Below are 15,715 nucleotides of genomic sequence, written 5' to 3' on the forward strand. Positions count from 1 at the left end.
AAGCGTTGTTCAAGTGAGAGGCATGGCTTTAAAGCCCAGCTATTGGGCTTTTCCTAAACCTCTGCCTCAGAGTATGTGCCCTGTGGGCCCAAGAAGAGTTGCCCCACCCCAGACCCCTCGTGGTGTGTCAGTCCTGGAGTTCTGATTGGGTTTGAGCCCCTGGGGTTTCTCCCTTGATGTGTTCCTAGTGGTCCCTGACCTTGAACTCCACCCTGATTCAAAACCCATCACCCTGCCTCTGTTCAGGGCTCTCTGTCTCTGGATCTGAATTTGTTCCTGTGCTGAATAAATGGTTTCCTGAGCAGAAGCCTGTCCCATTCCACTCACTGGTAACTGTAGCTTCTCTGGACGTGACCCTGCAGCTGCTAAACACAACAGCAAAGTACCTAGAGATTGTGATGATGATGGGGCTTTTTTCTGTTAAATCATCTACACAACTGAGTAAAGTGCTTGGTATGTGAAACTATATTGGAAGAAATTTGAAAATAATGAGAAAAAAAAATTGTGAATTCTTGGCTTACTTGATGTAAACCAGATTGATTACTCTTAAATCTCAGATCTGGATTTGCTTTGGTATGACTCTAATCTTGGTCCAAGCAATTGGACAGGCACAGGATCAGATACTGCAGAGAGGAAGCTGTTTTGTAATTCACTTTAAAGCAGGTTTTGCTTGGTGGTTGGTTCGTTTAATTGTTGAACTTACCTATAAACCAGAGAGTCTCAAAACTGCTGTTTTTTCAGCTGGGGAGAGAAGCAATTTGTGGTGTGGGTAAGAATGATTATCTTCAAGCAAGAATGTTGAAAAGCAGGTTTGTTTTAAATGTATTTTTTATAAGAACATTTAATTAATCCAGTGGGTCATGATCACAGAGTATACATAATGAGGAAGGGAACAGAGTATCTGTATGTTTCATCAGAAAAAAAAAGTGACCTGAACAGTGCACTCAGTTTTGTAACTAAATTTATAAGAATATTAAGAGAAAGAAGATGAAGGTAAGTAATGCAGCAAGAGTTTAACCCACAGTGACACTTAGCATTGTTTCCTATAAAGGACTGGCTTGTCCTTGATAGGGAATTGCTTGTAAACTGGAAAAGCATTGGTGATCATTGCCAAGAGCAGACCTGAGCACTTAAAGGTGAAGGAAAGGTGAAGGTGCAATACTTGGACTCATCATGGGAAACTGGAAATAGTGGAGAGAAGAAATCGAAGACACAGAAATGGAGATTCTACCTGGAGAGGCAGAAAATTAATGAAACTAATATTTAAGTAGTACAGGCTTCTGCTATCAGTAGGAAGGATATGAGTACAAGAGTTCTGGTGATTTTAATAGACTGAAAGCCCAAGTGACTAAGAGCCATGTTAAAGCTGAGTCTGAATCAAGGATGTTAGTGATTGAAAGCAATAAAAGATACCCTGCTAACCTTGCTCTTGTTAGTGTTCAGGAACACATAATCATGGAATGATTATATGAAGGTGCTTTATTAAGAGCTCTGGGTGTCAGGGGTACACATATCCAAATCTGACCCAACTTGGTTTTGAGCTGAACATGTTTTATACTCTGTCATTATATAACTTACATATTAATTATTAAACTTACATTGTTCTATTGTATACATTGATTTTACCCAAGCATGGACTTCTCGTGATCCCCTTCAAACCCCTAACATAGTTTCTCATGATTCATTAAACAATAATTATATCTAATCACATCTAACAATTGTATCATTTATTATATACTGACTACACAGGTGCAGTTTCACATGATCTTAGCAAGCATAAGGCCTAATATTTCCCAGGGTCTACTTTTCCCAGAGCTTTCCAAACCTAATTTTCTTTCTAACTCTCCAAATTTTCTATGATTTTAAAATCTTTTACTATCATTCCCCCCTTTGAAAGTATTTTCATTTCACTATAAGTGCAAATGTTTTCACTTGATACAATCCTTTGTTTTTGAGTTTATACTTGATGTTCTTCGAATCCATGATTGATGTAAATGTTGTCCTGGGTACTGCCACAAACTGGAGAACAAGAAGATGGTGGGTGTGGATCTCATGTCAGTGCTTTTATTATTTTCTGGTTCCATGACATTTTCTTCTGTATTTCTGCCTTTAAGATGCTGTAAACTAACTAAATTGCTAAGAATTCAATTAGTAAGATTATCACACTCTCAATGATAGATTTAATCCATGAATTCACATTCCACCCTAACCCTTTGAAGATTTTGCCTAACCAACTTGTAGTCAAATCCTTTTGCTCTTCCTGTGCTCCATGCTCTATTTGTTGTAACTGATTGATGTCATATTCTTCATCTGCTGTTACATTTGGGATGTGGATGCAGCAATGATCAATCCATCTCTTTTAAAAACCCACACACTCCATGCTCTTTCAGGAGTAGTAAGTCTAAGGCAAATTGATTTTGTCAAGTCATTTTTGTGGTGGCTTGTAATTGTGCGTTTAGTTCTTTAAATCTTTCCTGAGTGACTCTTGCCAGTCTATCTACCTGACCTGTACGTTTGTACAACATTCCTCTATTCTGATAGTTTGCTATAGGACTGAGCAAAGACTCTAGGTCTCACCCAAATTTCACTCCACTAGAGGGTTCTTGCTAAGTGTCATCCTGATTCTATTCCTATCCTAATCTTTCCTAGCTGTGTCTGTGTCTAGCCACTGAGTTGTTTTTCAAGCAGAACTCACATTTTGACATTACTGATTTTGCCATTGTTAGCATCTGTACCGAGATTAATTTTTGCTTTATCAATTTTACCAATGCCTCTGCACCCCAATGACATTTGTTATGTTTAATTTGTAGAACTTCTCTTATTATCAAGGGGGGTAACACTATTTGTCTTTGTGCAGTTACATACCACCCTTCTGAATTCTTCTGTGCATTTAGCAAACATCACAATTTCTCATCTTCTACTGAATATTTCAGTTTTGGAGGCAAATTAAATTGAGATACATTAACTTTTAAAGGTATCAATGCCATTGTTGTTTGCACTTTTCAAGCAATCTGTCAAGCTGTCCAGTCTGCCTTTTGATTCCCCTCACAAATTTTGGAGTTTCTTGATTGGTGTGCTTTACAGTGTATAATTGCCACTTGTTCAGGTTTTTGTATTGCTTTTATCAATTGCAGGACTGCATCTTGATGTTTAATGTGTGTACCTTGAGAAGACAGTAGTCTTCTTTCTTTCTACAGTGCTCCATGTACATGTACTACTCCAAAAGCATACTTTGAGTCAGTCCATATGTTTACCCTTTTCCCTTTACTCAATTTTAGTGCTCTGGTTAAGGCAACCGGTTCTGCCCTCTGGGCAGATGGATTTGCTGATAATGCTTTTGCCTCCACTACTGTACTGACTGTTGTTACCGCATATCCAGCGTATCTGGTCCCATTCTCGACGAAGCTGCTTCCATCTGTGAATAGCTCTCACTCTGGTTGCTCCAGTGGGATGTCTTTCAGGTCTTCTCGTGACGAATAGGTGTACTCTATTACTTCTACACAGTCATGCTGTAATGGGCCTTCTTCAATTGTGGTACCTAGGAACAAAGCTGGATTCAAGAGGTCAGTTGTCTTTAGTGTGACATCATCCTGCTCAGTCAGGATTACCTGGAATTTCATCATCCTGCTTGGAGATAGCCAATGGCCGCCCTTTTGTTCTAAAACAGTGGTTACCATATGTGGTATTTATGTATCTACCCATAGTGAGGGTTTTTTTTAGCTTCTTATATCAGCATCATGGTGGCTGCAAGTGCCTTCAGGCATGAAGGCCATCCAGCACTCTCATTGTCAAGTTGTTTGGAAAAGCAGCCTACTGGCCTTTTCCAGATTCCCAAAGGTTGGGTCAGTACTCCCAGTGCTAGACGTAGTCATTCATGCACAAACAGGTGAAAATCTTTGGACAAATCAGGTTATCCTAATGCTGCAGCAGTTGTCAATACCTCCTTCAGTTTGGGGAAGGCCTCTCTCTGTGGTTTGCCCCAGGTAAATGGCTGCATCTTCTGGGCTTCATTCAGGGGTTTTGAAACGAATCCAGCTTTCGGCTGGAGCGAAACATCCTTCCCCTAATGCAGACTGCACAACAAAAGCTGCAGTCCCTTCTGTCTGTCAGAAATCCTGTCTGTGACTCCAGTTTAAATGTCACGATTTGCTAATGTGAGCGGAAGTTGTGAGAGGTTTGTTTGATCTCAGAGAGCAAAAAGAACACAAAGGGATTTCAGTTTAAATCACAACAGCAATAATGTACTATTGAGAGACCGCCAGCTATTCACAACCCTTCACAGAAGTAAATGTTTATTTCTATCTTTAGCACACCTTTTATAGGGTTCTACAGGGTCCGCGGGCTAAGCAAGTTACTATTGGCTAATGCACACAGGTTTACATTTTTTCCCTTTTATACAAGGATATTGTTTTGCTTTACTCTCTCTTCTGCAGGAAAGTTTCAAGGACTTTAGCCTTTAATATCACAACTTATTTCAAAGACTGGTTTGTGCAGACAGGCCTTTACTAATATATAAAATATATCAACAATACCCCCTTTCTCTTTTTGCACAAACCAGGCTTTGGATGTGACTCATTCTATACTTTTATGAAGACAAGATAACATACAACTTAAAACTATCATCCCAATTAACACTGTAAGTAAAGTCCATCCCCCTTCTAGCACAAGAGACCTCAGCCATCTAGTGATGTCCCAGCTGGCAAACCAACTTCCAAGTCACTATCTTCTTTCAGGGCATGTAGCCCATCCTGTAGCTGTTGTAGTTGCTTATGGATGGAAACTGAATGATCAGCAAGATTTAAGCAGCACATGCCTTCAAACTCCTCCCAACCATGTTCTTGTGCTAAGAGCAAAAAGTCAATTGCAGCTCGATTTTGTAATACTGCATGATGTACACTATTCACATCGGCTGAAAGTTCACTCAACATTGTGGATGTTAAGTTCAATTCTTTCTTAGTCTAACAAGCGAGCCTTTTTAGAGTTGTAAGAGCCTTAATTCATTCAGGCTTCGCTTTGACTGTTTGATTTTTTTTATTTTATCAGCCACATTCAGCAATTGGTGTAAGCTTGGGTGGAACAAAGTAAGTTTCTTAAGATAACAGGGTCCTCCATGTGGATTAGCAGGAATTCCATTCCATGCTCTATCTCCACAGATTAGGAACGTGGAACTAGGTAATCGTTTTGGCAATTGTCCTGTGAGATTGCACTGTGAATAAAAGGCTTTACTTTCAGTGTGAGTAATGAGATCAACTATAGGGTTGACTGTAGCCCAGTGCTGCATTACTTTGTTGGAATGGCTTTTTGTCGGGGGCTCAACATTATCCATCCACCTGAGGTATTGGTGGAACTTAACAAATCTAATTCTTCTGGGGGCCCTATGGTAACATTAAGAACTTCGATAATTTTTGCTTGTCAGCAGGCTTCAAGTTGTCTAGATGTGAGGCCAATGGTGTGACTGCTCTCTTGCAACATTGCCAATCGATTCAGTCGAGTCTCATTACTAACTAAACCTTTAAATGCTTGAGGATCCCATTCAGGGACTCCTACGAGACAGGTACGAGAAGGATCTCCAGGGATGGCTAGGCTTAGACACATGGACCTTTGGTCAGTTCAGTGTGCCAGAGTGACCCATATGTTCTGTCACTTTTGGATGTTAGTTAGCAGACAGTTGGTCAGGACTATACACAACACAATTACCATAAGCAGTTTGTTCCATGTCAATGACATCATATTTGCAAACTCACGGCTAAAACTTTAACGTTAAATGAACTTCCAAAGATGCTTACACTAGCTCTTGAAGGGGGGAATGCTTATACTTTATACTGATATAACAATTACTGCACAGACTAAACTCTTTATCTTAAACTATTATCTAACTACTTTTAACACATGTGCTCTGGTATACCTGTAAGCGTGAAAGCAATTTGCTGAAAGGGTAAACACACAACTACAATTTACTTTATATACAGTTAGGTGGAGTCTCTACACTTTTCTAGATCTACAGAATTTCCTTCACAAACAGACTATGATTTAACACGATCCAGTCTTGGAACGTTCACTCCTCCCGTGATGTCAGCTGGCAGCTGATCGGTGACTGAGGGCTTTGATGTTCAGGTTGTTCTTCACATCCTTCTAAATCTTAAAACAGAAGATAACTGAAAAAAATTGGTAGAGACACAACATCATAATAACAACATAAAATTTCTGTGTAGTTTTCAGACACAACTGTGTCCTGACAGCTCCACTTCTGATCTTGTCTGGAGTATCAAGGTTGTGTGATGACATCTCTGTTCACTGGGTCTCATGTGTTCAGAGGCACACAGTCTGGTCAGATGGACAGGTGACCTTTTTGAACCTGCCAACAAAACACAGACACTTCTTCCCTTGAAGTTAATGAATTACACTAATCAAATGCTTTTAGGGCATCAATTTCCCCCATTTTTTTAAAAAAAAAAAAATAAAAATGAGATGTACTTCTGTCATACACATCAACATCAACACAAAACCATATACACAATGAATAAGAACTTATAGCAGTTAAAAATCAATCAAATAATAAACATTATTAATAACATATATAATATAAAAATACCACTAACTGCTAAAACACTGCACCAGCATCTTACAGTCTGCAAACAAACATAAACAAAAAAAAAAAATCAGTGAAGGATTGGATAACCACCTCCGGAAATGATTTTCCAAGCCCACTTCAAAACTGATCCAGCTGTCATATTAATAGGGTCAAATTGCTGAGTCAAAAAGTGACTCAAATACTGATTTGGGACAGAAAACATCTGGATCTGTTGGCAAACATTACATCCAGGTAAAGTCAAGGCTTGGCCAGGGCCTAGGCTTTAAACTGGAAAGATGCCTCTTAACTCATTTCTAAAAGAAGGTTCTCAATAGTAGCAGCTATGAGATGCTTACAGCACAGCAAACTGTTGAAATGCATTTGTACAAAGCAAATAATCAGAAGCCTTAGTACCAGACCAATTAAACCATGCAGCAGTTGGTTTAATCTGAAGCCTCCCCCATGGCAGCTGATCCTCAGCAATGGTACATCTTCTTAAAATTCTGGAAACACTGAAAAATAAGAAAGCTATAACAAACAAAACTGCAGAGATTGCAACAACCAATAGAACTCCCAATGAAGTCAAGGGTGTCACAGACTGCATTCACTTCTATCCACAAGCAGGTGTTCATCAGTGTTCTATCACAGCTGTTTTAGTTGTAGTCATCTTCATCTCTCTGGGAAAATAACTATACTTTGCGGTTTAGACAAGTGTCTCCAATAAAACATAAAACAATTTAAATTAAATAATATTTAAACCTAATAAAAATTAATTATAACAAAAGGAAATAACAAAACTTCACCTTAAAAGAATATCCAGGTTATAAAACTTAACTTAAAAACATTCAAGTCTAAACATAATAAACTTGACTATTCTTAATTCTATTAACACTTAGTCTGTATTAAATAAAAACATAACTTTATCTTATTCTGTTACTACAAAAAGGCAACTAAAAGTTTGATATATACCTTTTAAACACAATATAACAATAACATGGTTTCACTATAAAGATTATAAAAATGTAACAAACACATCACAATTCTATGTCATCTAGCTTTGAGAATAACTCACAATAACTGCAAATGTTACTAAAAATACTTATTCATAACAGGAATTTGCCTAGTATATGCTTAAATTGGTTAGGATTTTAAAGTGCAGCTTTACTAGAGAAAAACCACAACACAGGATTTGGCAAGTTGCCATTCAGCTTTTGTAGCACTTTTCAGGAACATCAAGTCCAATTTTTAAACTAAAATCAAAAATCCAAATTGGTATATATACAGTTATATGCGTTTTATATAACAAAAGGACTGTCATGGGGTAACTTTACCTTTAAGATAGCTTCGAGAGCTGGGAGGAAGTTGAAGCTGTGAGAGGCTAATGGGAGTCTTTTCTTGTGACCAATTATTGGTCATTTCTAAGAATTGACAGCAGTTTTGACCATTGAAAAGTGAGATCAGCTTGTGAACACCACCTTAAGACCTAAGCCTGGGAATTTCTTTGTCTCTTTGTGTTAAATCCAATCTTGAGGCAGGAATCAAACAGCACACCAATGTGATGTGTAACTGAGACCTTTATTTTTTGCTCTTGCATTACTTATATAGTTTTTGCCAAGCATCTAAAAATAGAATACAAACTTATAGCTCTAGTTTATAACACTGTTTTCGTTCTTCTCTAAACATGTTACTATCCTTATCTTAAAGCAAATTAGTAGATGCTTGCAGACCTTTGTTTGATCCTTGATCTTGCTCAACAAGCAGGAATACTTATCACCTTGTTTTTTTTGGCAGTCTGCTGTTAGGGTCAGCATGCTCTGTAAAGAGGCTGTAAGCTAAGCACACCTGCAAAAGCCTCAACACCTTTGTTTCTGGCTGTGAAAGGTAACAGAGCTCCAGCTGGCTCCCGTCCCTTGAGCAGCCCATGCGGCCCGGGCAGGTGCTGGGCTGGGCCTGCCGCGGCTCCCGGCCGGGAGATGGGGCCTGCAGGGCTTGCCCCGGGCTCTGGCCGGGCCAGGCCGGTCCCTGGCTCGGCTGCAGTTTTTTTGCTGTGACTGAATTCACCAGAGACTGCCAAGTAAAAGAAAAAAGATCTTGACCTGCAGCGGGCTGAGACAGTGACCACACTCTCCAGAGCAGCCATGAAGAATCTTCCATCGCAGACAGCTCCAGCCGCTGCTCCGGCAGAGATCACAGAACCATCTACAAGGCCTGGGCAAGATTTGAACCCTTTCACTACCCAGATGAGACTTGCAGATTAATCCTTTTTTCCAGAGAGAGAAAGAGAGAGTAATCAACATGTAAAGAGACTTTATAAACTATCAGAAACAGTAAAGAAAAGAATTAAGCTTCAGAAGAGGTAGAGAATAAGGAAATGCTTTAATTCAGCTGAAATATTTTTCTGTTAAAGCTATGGTGATGGACAATAGTGTTCTGAAAAAACTCCTTTAATTCATGACAGAGTATATTGGGAGGAATGGAGTGTTCAAAGTGTGGATTTTGAGCAAAAGGTAGAGTAACTGTGATACAGTGAGGTGCTGGAACAGAGGGAGAGAAGTAATAGTTAAAGATTTGAGGCCTTGAGAAGCAAAGAAAAAACTTCTGTTTCCAGAAAAGCTCACAGAGACAGATGAAGAGAACTTTTGCCTTTGAATAACTCATCCTTAAAAATTACATCCCTAGACTTATTTGACCCATACACACCTCAGAGTGATGTGAAATGGGAGGAGAAAATCTGATGACAGATTTTCGGGCAGCTGGCATCAGAGAAATAGAAAGCTATAACAGAAATAGTTTTCTTGTGAGAAACTCCATAGATTAGCAGAAGAAGACTTCTGTTTCTCTACAAAGACTGATAAAAAGACTCTAGCAAGAATCGGGACTGTTTTAAACACCAAAATTCCGAAGTTTTTTGTCTCCATGTTGTCATGTGAACACAAGAATGGTTGGGTAGTGGGGGAAAAAAGGGTTTTCTGGAGGTTTTATTTTGGTTTTCTTATTCTTGTAATTTTGTTAATAAACTTTCTTTATTCCTTTTAAGTTTTAAGCCTGTTTTGCTCTTGTTCTAATCCATATCTCACAGCAAGAAATAAGTACGTTTTCTAGTGATTTTTTAGTTACTGCTTTAAAACCACAACATTTATTTGGTGCATTGTTTCTCCTGCTTTATTAGCTGTGAGGGGAAGCAGCAGCCTTGAAGCCCATGAGCCTGTTCTGTGCTCAGTGAAGTGAAGAGCAATGTTGCATTTGAGATGTCTGGCATCAAATAAGCCTAAAAGTAAGCACAGCCCATATCCAGACCAGAAAAAGGCTCAGATCATTAAAGAATTGTGGTGGGAAGATGAAGAAACTGATACAGAAAGAGAAGGAGAGAAAGGAGGAGTAAATCCAGATGACTCACAGAGATGGGTCATGATAGAGAGGGGGACAGAAGAGCACTGTCACTGCCAGAGCATCAAGGCTATGAGACCAGGAGGTGACATCCCTTGTCCTCTCTGTCACTGCAGAGACGTTTGGGCTGACGTGTATGTGTGTCCTGATGCTTGGTGGACACCCAGACCACCTGGACACCCTGGTCCCTGTGTTTGCAAGCAGGGGTGTGAGTGCAAGAGCAAACAAGTGAAAACCATTTTATTTCCGTTAGACCTCCAAAGAATGAAAGGGGTTGTAGTTTAAATAAAGTCAGAGGGTAGAACCTGTGATGGTGTTGCTGTAACATCTTGTTAAAAAATCTCTCCTTGAAGAGCTGCAGCATGAGTCTGGTTGGGGTCACATGAGCTGGGAAGGAGAAGGGAACAGCAAGAGGTCTGCACCTGAAGGGACTGCAAAGTATCCCCAGACCAGTGGTGGGGCCTTCACTGTGGACTCAGGATCCTTGAAGTACTTTGAGCTTTTCTTGAGGTATTCTAAGTAGTCAGTAAAGGCAGGTCAAGCATAACTGTGCCCAGTGTGGCCAAGGCAGTGAGATATTTGGCTGCCAAATCACTCTGTGACAGGGGGACACACACCTAGCTCCTGCTACCCCACTGCAGTCTCCCTGTCATCCAAGGGGCTGTCACTGCACTGCCTAGAATGGGAAATGGGAGCATCACGGGAAGAGGCAAGGCAGAGATACTTACCATGTTGGAAATTATATAACCCTTAAAATTTGAAGTAACTTTAGTCATAAGTTTGTTCACCTCTGCCAAAAGTGAGGGAATATTTGAGGATTTTCTTCAAAAGACCCTGTTTACTGAGGGTTTGAGTTTTGCTGAGTGAGGCTTGATGAGCCTCAGTCAACAAAGGGAAGATTCTGAGAGTTTAACATCTACAGACTGGGAGTATCCAGAAGATACAGAAGACATAAATAGACATGAACCAACATTATCCCTGATGCAGCTGGAGACACAAGGTCTGGGAAAAGATTGATAAGAGAACCAAAGAATGAGGACCAAATTAGCATCAAAGGTGAAGGGATCAATTGCAAATAGAAGATTGAATACTAAGAATCATGTCATTTAGGACCAGTAAATGAGAATTTCTTTGGATTTTTTATGTATAAATATGTGAAAGTCTCATAAAGAACTTGTGTGGATAGAATGTTTTCCATTGCACATCCTGGCCAGATTAAAGCCATGCCTAATTTTCTAATACTAAAAAAAAAATTGATGCTGGAGGGTTTTTCTTCTTTCTGAGTTTTGGTGACAAACTGATAGTGGAAATACTTGTGTCTTCCCATTTCATCCAGAATCCTGGTTTCAAAGCTCACTTCTGTGTTGTGAAGAGGAGATTCATGAGCAGTATAAATCATTAGACCTATGATCTGGGCACCAGAGTACCAGCACACATGACCTCAGAACCAGCACTTTGGAAGACTTCCTACATGCACTTCAGCATTGGAGTGTTATCTTTGAAAATCAGTTCAGTGCCTGTTTTGGCTTCTGCTGTGCATGTGCTGTGTGTGGCAGAGCAACTCAGGCAGTATTTACCTTGTTGGACTCTGCCAGCTTGATGACCCCACCCACACTGCAGTCCCACCAGGCCTGTGGCTGTCCACCAGGGAAGGGAGACAGTAAAGTGGGGCAGAGGTACAAGCTCCTGAGTCAGGAGTACCCTAGAGCAAACTAGATACTCCCAGAAGAAGGGAGAAGAGCATTTCCTGCTCTGAGCTGGAGAGCAAAGTCACCACTTCTGTCCCAGGTTGTCAAGAGCAGGAATTTGTGACATATGGTACCCCACTCTCAGAGGGTCACATGTACCCCAAAGTGATTTGCAAGCACTGCTGAGGCTGGAGAGCTAGCCAAGAGAAGTGTAAGAATAGAGCACCTTGCTAGACGTGGGAAGAGCCTGAAGCTGAGGCTGTCATCCTGCAGGCAGGGTTCCCTACCCGTCCCATCTTCAACCTGCCTCTCCCCAGCTGCAGCTAAACATTCTAAGCACTTTAGCAAGAAGAAGAAGGTATTTCCAGAGAAGAGTTAAGCAGACATTCTCTGTGTGTGCACAGGGTTTAAAGTCCTATGGCTATTCACAGATGGTGATGTTGGCTTTGACCACCACCAGCAGTCTGTTATGAGAGCAGCAATAGTGTAGCAGTGTATTCCCCTCCACTGTTCACTTTGCTCGTCTTCTGCTGCAGCAGAGGGGGGAACAACATCAGCACCTCCAGGAAGAGCCACCAGCTTCTGGCCCAGCAAAATACTGCCTGATGCTAGCACAGCTGTCCTGCTTCCCACCTCACCTCAGTGGTCACCCACCACTGTCACACCTCAACCCAGAGGGGACAAGGGAAACCCTCTTATCTAAGGATAGTTACTCCATACCTAGCCTGAGCCATCTTTGCTAGCAGGTCTTCCCTGATGTTTTTTCCTCTTTTTGGGGAACACTTTGAAGAAGAATTGCAGGCATCAGATCGAACCCTGGCACAGGCATTTATCATCTCATCTAATGATGGACTTTCATTTGGCAGCAGTTCTATGATTTTCAGCAATCTTCATTAATATTGTCCTTTGCCAACTGTAAAATTAATTGGTCTCTGGCCTCAATATTTACAATTTGTTTATCTATGGCATCCTGCAGTCTCTCTATGAATTGCAGGTATGGTTCTTTGACCCTCTGTCTGATCTTTGAATACCTTTGGGTGGAGTTAGCCATGTTTGCTACCTTAAATAAGCTTATATCCCTAAACCTTTTACCTGTGCCAGCAATAATGAGTGTAACCAAGACTGAAATTGTGGATCCTCCAATGGTGCTAGTCCCAGAAGTTGAGGAACCCCTGCCCCAAAGCATGGATCTTGTGGTGAGACCTTTAGTTTTCTTAGCCCCTGCTGTTTTGCACTGTGTCGCCATGTTGATTCAAAAAACCTATATTTTGAACTGTTGTATAGATAATTTTGCCAGCTGCTTGATAACAAAAGTTGTTACTTCCTCAGTGGTTAAAAATTGCCACATGTTAGCAACGGCAGAAGACCCCAGTCCATGCTTGGCAATGAGCTGTTGTAGTTTGGAGAGAACTGGCCATTGGAAGGATGTATATTTGGCGCAGTTCCATTGCCTCAGTACTGGGTATACTTCAAGTGTCCCAGCTCCAGGTTCCCAACCACCCGACAAGGGCACATCAATTTTGTCCACTCCCTTGAAATCCCAGCTTGTGACCACAGTTTGCTTTACCTGTTGCCAGATGCTGGTCACAACAGATGTAGCCATCAGCAGTGCAACAGCATTCTCTTGGGGCTCCGCAGAGAGGTGATGGTGCCAGTTCTCTCCATGGGTGTCTTTCAAATCCCTAGTCAATATACATCCCAGGGCTGCTCCGACCCTGGTTGTAGCGGCAACAACACTTGTGGCACTACAACTTGGGGATCCTCTGTCCCACTGCTACTTCCAGGTGTGACGTTGGCTTGGCACCTGGGCATCCGCAATGACCTGTCTCCAAGGTCTACCCACAAACCACAGCAGTAAGCAGGCGCGCCCAACAGAGGCTGGGTTGTAGGCACGGTCTTGGAGCCCAATCAGCTCCGGGAGGAGGCTGTCAAGCATGACCATGGAGACAAGGGGCGTGTGCAGCTCTGGCGCACAGGGTTCGAGTGGCCGTGCAGGCGCACTCAGTGTGGCTGCAGGACTGGCACGATCCAGCACAGATCAAAAGTGCTCACCTAACACAGCAGCATGGCATGGCTCAGCAGCATACGTGGCTCCATGGCTTGCCGTAGCTTCGCAGCAGCTAGGTGCGACATCACAGCGGCTTGGCTCAGCTGCAGCACGATTAGCCGCTCTGCTGGAAATGCATCCCAGCACAGGCCACCAGCACAGCTCCACGCAGCTACATCTGCAGGATGTAACGCAGTTGTCTCGCCCGTCCTCCCAGTTCGGCATCCACACCTCCCACTGCCCTTCCCGGTGCCCTGGCCTCACTGCTCGCCTTGGTGTGCAGCGCCCGCGGCGTCCTCTCCGTCGTCTTCACATCATACTTAATCTTTAACTGCCTCAATAAGTTCAGAATGAGCCTCCAGGTCTTTATTACATTAATGGCAGACTCATCACCTATGGAGGCTGCTTCAATTATAAATCTGCCAGCACGCTCCTATGTTTTTAAGTCCAGGGCAGCTCACTCCTTCAGTCATATCCAGTCCATGGCTCTCAGACCATGTTAGCAACGCTATCAAAGCCTGCTCGTCATATTTTATCCCCCATTTCTTTAAAAAAAGAGTTTGTACCTTGGCAGCAGGGACTTCCTGCACAGAAGCCTGTGCTCCCATATTTCCCAGTGGAGTCTTCTATTCACAAAAGGTCCGGACGAACGTGGCTCTCCCCGTTGCTCTTAGCAGCTCTCTACTGCTCGCAGCTATAACCGTTGCTTCGCTGGGACTACCGCAGCTTTCCCTGCCGCTCTCCGCAGCCCTACAGGCTTCAGGAAGCCATCCCCACTGTCATGAATAAAATCTCTCAAGAAATCCACCCCGGTTAAAATACTGTGTTTAGTTATGTACAGTTAATGTTCTTATCCCATTTGTAAACCTTGTACCCCTTGTTTACTCCGATGGTTATTAGTAATGTTAATTACTTACCAGTTTCTGAAGTGTTTTAAAGGTTCTTATGAGACATTCCTGTACCCTTTCCCTTACTTCCTTGTTACTATGTAACTAAGCTGCTCCCATGGGGGCTGAGTCAGACTAACAAAAGCAACCCATTAGAAAGGTATGCCACAGAACGAGGCAACTCCCATGGACTAGAACACAGCAGCTCCCATGGAAGCTGTGCCACACTAGAACAAAGAAACTCCCAGGAAGCTGTGCAACCGAGTAATATGCAAACTAAGGCATGCAGGACACCAAAACAACGAGGTAACAGAGGAATAAAAGGACAAGGAAATATATTCTAGCAAGTTATGATGAAAGATCATCTCCCTGCATCACCTAAGCCTGCTTAGAAACCATCTTCCTGCATCACCATGACCTCAGGAGGACTGGAAAGGACTGAGACCTCTAGACAACGAGCCAGAGCACCAGGCCTCCTGGCTATGCTGATGAGGATGGAAGCCCCAGCTCTGCAGTGTGCGCTGCAAAGCTGAATTGTGCCTTCTCCTTGGTGCTACCAATGTGGGAATGGTTGTGGTGCAAGCAACTCCTTGGGCCTCCTACCCCCCCCACCCCAAGAGCTGAATCCTAATAAAGGCATAACATAGGAGTCTTGTCTCCTGGCCAATTTCTTTCACCCACTACCCTCTATCTTCCTGCAGTATTCATGGCAGCATATTGTGTCATGCTGGCAGTCACCACTCTGTCGCTGATGTTGGAGACAGGCATGCAACAGAACACACTGAGGTTCATGTGACAGCAGCCAACTTTAGTGAGTGCTATTCTCCTATAGTTTTGGAGGTCTGCACAGTGAGTCCTGACTGGCTGAACCAGTTGCCATCTGGCCAACCAGCCAATAACTGCCCGTGTCCCTAACAGCTTTACCTGCTCCCCAATGCTCCATACTGGTCGAGTTATGTAATTAAGGTAGTTATATGATTAAGGTAGTTATAGAATTAGTTATATTTCAGTTATAAATTTGGGATTATTATAATAGTGAGGCCTTCAGGCCAGCTGTTACTCATCACACTGTATTGCACAAAGAAACAGGTTGTCCCCCAGCTCCAAAAAGCAGCTAAAAAGCACAAGCATCAGA

This window comes from Pseudopodoces humilis, chromosome 19 (assembly GCF_049639895.1).
Source record: "Pseudopodoces humilis isolate 2021_Gansu_Grassland_sample_001 chromosome 19, ASM4963989v1, whole genome shotgun sequence".
NCBI lineage: Eukaryota > Metazoa > Chordata > Aves > Passeriformes > Paridae > Pseudopodoces > Pseudopodoces humilis.